This window comes from Grammomys surdaster, unplaced genomic scaffold, assembly GCF_004785775.1.
Source record: "Grammomys surdaster isolate TR1022 unplaced genomic scaffold, NIH_TR_1.0 144, whole genome shotgun sequence".
Taxonomy (NCBI): domain Eukaryota; kingdom Metazoa; phylum Chordata; class Mammalia; order Rodentia; family Muridae; genus Grammomys; species Grammomys surdaster.
In genome coordinates, this window is record NW_021604602.1 from 5365849 (window position 1) to 5371576 (window position 5728).

The window sequence follows — 5728 nt, forward strand, 5'->3', positions numbered from 1 at the left end:
ACAATCAATTTAAGGCTTCCTATCACTTAAGGGAAAGGGGGTTGGTGGATGTCCAAAGTAAAAAATGGCCCCAGAAACTACCAAGACTCTTAAGCCTCGGTCCCTAGATGTCTTTAGTGTCACCGCATGAATTACTGATAAGATTATCCAAAGAACATTGGTTCTGGGGGTGGGGGGTGGGGTATCTCACCTCCCATTGGTGAGCCTTGCACTGGGTGGATGTTTATATAAGTCACTGCCCCTGTAGTCCTCTGAGCTCCCCGGGAATGGCAGAAGAAAGGGCCAGGGGTCTCCACACTGCTCCAGTTTGGGGAGGAGGTTGGGGGCTCTCAGAGAGTTTGCTTTCCAGTTTTTTTTTCTTCTTTCTTGAATGATGCATGTTGTTGTTGGTTCTAATCCTGCTCTTTCTATGACCACTTGGAAGACTTCCTGGAGGCTGCAGCTGTGGCCACGGGTTGAGGTTTTCTTGCCAGGGTGGCTTTGCAGACTCAAAAGGAATGCCAACCATTCTCTGTCACTTTTTGTTAAGCCACACAGGATCTACCCCCTACCCCCTCACCTCACCCCCACCCCCCCCCCCACCTTCCTACTCCCCTAGTTCATTGGAAGATCATCCTATTTTGGAGGGATACTGAGAATTAAACTAACTTCAGGGCTGGGTACCAGTGTCCAGCAAATTCCAGAGCCAATCAGCTGAGGCTTGCTCCACCAGCCCTGTGCTCAGCCCAAGGCCCCCGTGTGCTTCACTATGACCTGCTCCAACTTTTGGTACATGTAAAAAGGATAGCCTCGGTATGTTCTCTTTATTGATGGTGTTGTACAGTGAAAGACACTTGTCCTCATATCTAACTCTATCTGGGAAGCACTCCAGCCCTGCTCCATCTTTGGGACAGGTCTCCAGCTACAATGTGACTTCACACCTCCTCAGGTATGTACCAATTCTTGGTTCGAGGATGGGACCTCTGGCTAAGCTACTAGTCTCTGGTCTTCCTTGTCCCCTTGGTCCCAATATTTTTCATTTGTGGTGGGTTGGGTACTGTAGTGTCTGTTTTACTTGCATTGAATATAATCACCCAACAGTGGCTTGCTTCTTAAAAGACAGTGGCCCACAGACCCGCCATCTGTTTGTACCGAGCCGTCTCCAGAGCTTTGTTGCTCACAGCATTAACCTTAGAAGAAAAACTGTGATGTTAGACTACCCAAGCTTTGATACAGGTGATGGTTTATACATCTTTATTTATAATGATTTCAGGCCTGGTCCACCAATCTGCAAGTGAGGACTTCCTGGAAGTGGTGTCTTTGGGAGAAGGCTGAAGTTTGCTATTACCTGCCACTTATCTGGTGTTCTTCTGTAGCTGCGCCTAGATCAGGAGACATTTTTAACAGGCCACACCTCAGGAGGCAAACCATCCTGTCAAAAAAGGTGAGTGTTTCTCCTTGGCATGATTCACTGCTCACCCGTGGCCACCCCTGCCTGCTCTTTTCTGGGGAAATGGTCCCAAAAAGGGAAGATGGTTCCATCATTCAGTGGCTTGTGGAGTTTGACCCCTGTACAGCATCAATTTTCTTCTAGTTTTGTCCCATTCCAGTATCAGGCAGAATTAGCGGGGCAGGGTCCGGTCCTGGGAGTGACAATGATATATATGACTCTTAGGGAGGCCATAGGATTGGCTCCTCTTCTATAAATTCATTGGGTCCTCTCACCCTCTGTGTGCAGTATATAACCAAGTGGGCATCACGGAGGAAGTGTTAAGGAAAAGATTGTGGTCCTAGCCATGTTGTATAACACCTGCCAATAATATCAGGGAAAGGTCCCCAGCCACCCACCCAGTATCTGTCCCAGCCCAAGCTCCTTGGATGGAGAGCTGACCATGGGCACACATCTGGCAGGTGATATTTGCCACCTAGTTTGGCTGATTCCAAATCTCCCATCCCTCCCCAGGCTAAGTCCCAGGCGAGGAGGCTGACCAAGTGAAGGCTAGAGCGGATCCTGCCCCCATGCTATTGTTTGGTACTTAAAGCGAGGTTGCCCTTTGTATATTCGGTTTATTGACATGGAATATACAAGGGCAAGCTCTCTGTGAGCATCAAACCTTATCTTGGATCCTGTCCACACTCAGCGAGGGATGTGGTATGTGTGTGCATGACCGTGTGTGCCCATCTTGTGTGTGACAAAAATGCTTCCTGGGTTTTTCTTTACGCACCAGTGGCTTCATGGGTGCAAGATGACTTCAGGAAAGACCGTTGGGTACATCCCCTCTCTTCGTTCGGTATGGGTGGGTCCCAAAGCATGCACTGTGTGTAGCCTGGGTCCCTGCTTTCCGGGGTCGATGGTCAGGTCTGTGCTGGTGTGGCCCGTGGTTTTTTTGTTTTTGTTTTTGTTTTTGTTTTTTTGATGTTCTGTCGTGACATGGTACCCAAGTGTGCATGTTCTTGCTTGGTGCGTGTGACCTGGTCTGCTAACGCTCAGCGTCTAATTCGTCCCCAGGACCTCACCTGGAAGACGTAGCACATCTACCCGAGGCAGTGGCTTTCCTTTCCAGGCCGAGCTTTGGTACTTGGAGAGTGGTTACCCCTGTTCTCTTCGCTTCACTCATGCCGAATCGTACAGGGTCATCCACTTTTTCAGTATCAAGTGCGCAGACGTTACAGCCTGGCTCCACGCGCCTGGATCCTGCCACTGACACTTTTCATCACACATCCTTGGACAAGGGTGTCACCGTGTTATGCTCCCTGTCTCGTGTGTCACATTGGGGTCATATTGGGGTTCGATGGATATGTCTCCCGGGGCTGGGAACGATTGGGCTCCCCTAGGGACTAGGCTTATCATTGACCATGTGCCCAGACTCTGTGTGCTGTGAGCTAACTGCTGGCAGCTGTGGTGGTGGCAACCTCTCCTCGGATTTGGGAGCCAACGTTGAGACAGACATTCTCTGTCAGATATGTGAGTGGGTGTTGGAGCTTAGAGTTTGTGCTGGACTTACAAGGAGACTAGTGAAACTTGCCAGTGCTCAGCAATGACGTCATGTCTATAGTAGCTTCTAGAACAGGAGCCATGCAGTGGGGTCAGCAAGCCCACCCACAACGCTCGTTCCTCTTAAGATGGACACTGCCTTGCTTCCCGACTCCAGCCACCATCACCCTTAGAAGATGCTGATGTGAGGTTGCCATGCTGAATGGGAAGTCATTTCTATAGCATCCCACCTCCCTGGTACTTAGAATAGCCATCGGTAGTAGTGCATGCATGGTGCATGGATGTGTTGGGTGCAGCCAGGAGTGAGGAGTGGTGGTCACTCCCAAGAGGCCCAGAGATGCTGGTATTCCTGCTGTGCTACTGTTTCATACTTGAGGAGAAATTATCCTTGATGTGTTTGCTCTTTTGGATGAATCATACAAGGATAATTTCTTTTTGAGTATCAAATACTGCCCTGGTGGACTTCCGGGATGACAAGACGGTTGTGGAACGAGGTGCATGCTGCATGCTACATGGATGAGCCTTACCTGGCCACAAGGCAAGAAGACACATGGCTGATGTATAGGAGGTGCACTCTGATCTCACCTCAGGACCTTGTCTAAAGGGTCCAGGGGGTTCCTATTTGGCTTGGTCATGGTTAGATAGCACAGTTTTCATGACTCAGCAAATCATGCTTTTTTTTTTTTAAATGGGAAACCAGTCTCAGAGGTAGTCACTGGGGTCAGACCGAGTGTGACTGGCTCCAGTGGCCTGCTAATCATGTGGTCTGGACCATGAGAGATCTAGAGGGGCCCCTGCCCTTGGAGAAGATACTGAAGATACTTTTCTCCATGGCTGTGGTTCTCTGCCACTTAAAGAATGGCTGTCCGTAGTGTGTTCTTTATGTTTACGATGATTAATATGGGGTAACCATTGTTTGTCCCGTATCTGAATTTGCATCAGAAGGTTCTAGAGCACAGTGGTGTCTTAAGCTAATGAATATTGGTCATTCCTCTAGGTCAGAAGAGGAAGAATTTATTGATACTTCCTCTTAACATATGCAGTGACCTCAGAATGCACCCCCACCTCCCCATGTGCTCTCACACTGACAGCTTTGAGGTGACAACAGCTTCGGTGACTTGGTTCTTTGTGATTGGTCTGGAGAACACTGAGAGTAACTCACCTGTCTGTTGTTGCTGGTTAAGTCTTAGTTCAGAGGAACTCCTTGGAAAGATACTGGGTCAAACATCTCTTTAGGTAAACAGAATGTGGCCAGGGTCTTCTAGGTCCAGCACCCACTCTCCTCAGCATCCATTCTGAGCATGGACTTCCTGTGGTTAATACAGGTGTTAATAAGGATACTTCCTGCCGTCGCCACTGCTTTACGTCACTCTCTCTATGTGCTCCTATGGCTTATTCATGTTAGGCACGGTATGGCTTCTTTTGGGCTGAGATGTTCTTAGACATATCTGGTCAATAACATCCCATTTCAGCTCATTCCATAACCTGGTGTGTGTGTGTGTGTGTGTGTGTGTGTGTGTGTGTGTGTGTGTGTGTGTGCATATGCATGCACGCTTGTATAAATTGTTGGTTAGAGTTGGGGCTCTCAAACTGTTCAGTGCTGCTAAGATATTCGTCACCTAGGGATCTTGTTAAAAAGCAGATTCTGATTGAGGGACCAAGATTCTGCATTTTTAGCAAGCTCTCAAGTGATGCTAATGCTGCCAGTCTGTGGACAACACGTGTAGCCACTGGGGGCTGGAGGTGATGTTGCATGTTCCTTGTTTCGTGCCTGGTCCATCTCCTCCATCCACCCTGCATTATCCATCATGAGTGAGCATTGAGTCAATATGCTACCTTCTGATGATCGAACTGTGGTCAGTTGTGAAAGGCTACCTTCTGTACAAATGACATGTGATTATTCTTACAAATCAAATCATGCTTCCATGGGCTTCCCAGATGTAAGAGTTACTTCAGGGAGGGGCAGCCTATGTCAGCTCCCTGCAGGAGTTGTCAGCACCAGGTTATTGATGACTGAGGCAATCTGACTCTGTAACCCTCTATTTCCAGTCAATTCTATGGAGCAGTGCCTGGAACCACAGCTTCTGGGGCAGCAAGATTCCTAGCTGTTGTATCTACCAGCAACACTCCATGTCATAGAAAGAGGTAATACCCATGATGCCATTGCCCTCCTAAGATATTCCACCAGCTGCTGGCTTCTTGTCATCCAGCTTACCTCTCAGGAAGGACCAGAATAGATTTCCATTTCTTTTCTAAATTTATCTACTTTAGGAAGATTCCTGAACCTGCCTCTTGTGGGTATGGGTTTTTCTGTAAGACCATATCTTGGCCCTAAGACCAATGTGTAGCTGTGAGTGGTTGATATCAGCTCATGTGCTTTCTTGACAGGCTATGGGTATTCACCTCTTAGATGAGGGATCCAATTTGTCCTGGGAAGAATCTTCTGGAGGCAAAGATGACAGTAGACAAGAGGCCCTGGTTTGTCTTTTGGAGCTCTCTGAGGATATTTCAGGTCATTCATGTTCTGTTTGCTTATTGTGAAGGAGACACAGTTGGCCTCCTTTTGAATATCAAACTCTGCTTTTTTGAAGGGCTTCCTGCAGAAGAGATGTGAGACTGTGTGCTGTGTGTGAGCCTCAGATGAGCCCTTCAGCTCGTTTAGGATGCTATTTGGATATTACTGATAGAGAAGACCCCAGAGAAGCTTGGTCCTGCATGCAGTGGACTCGCTGTGCTTTTCCAAATACTCTTCAT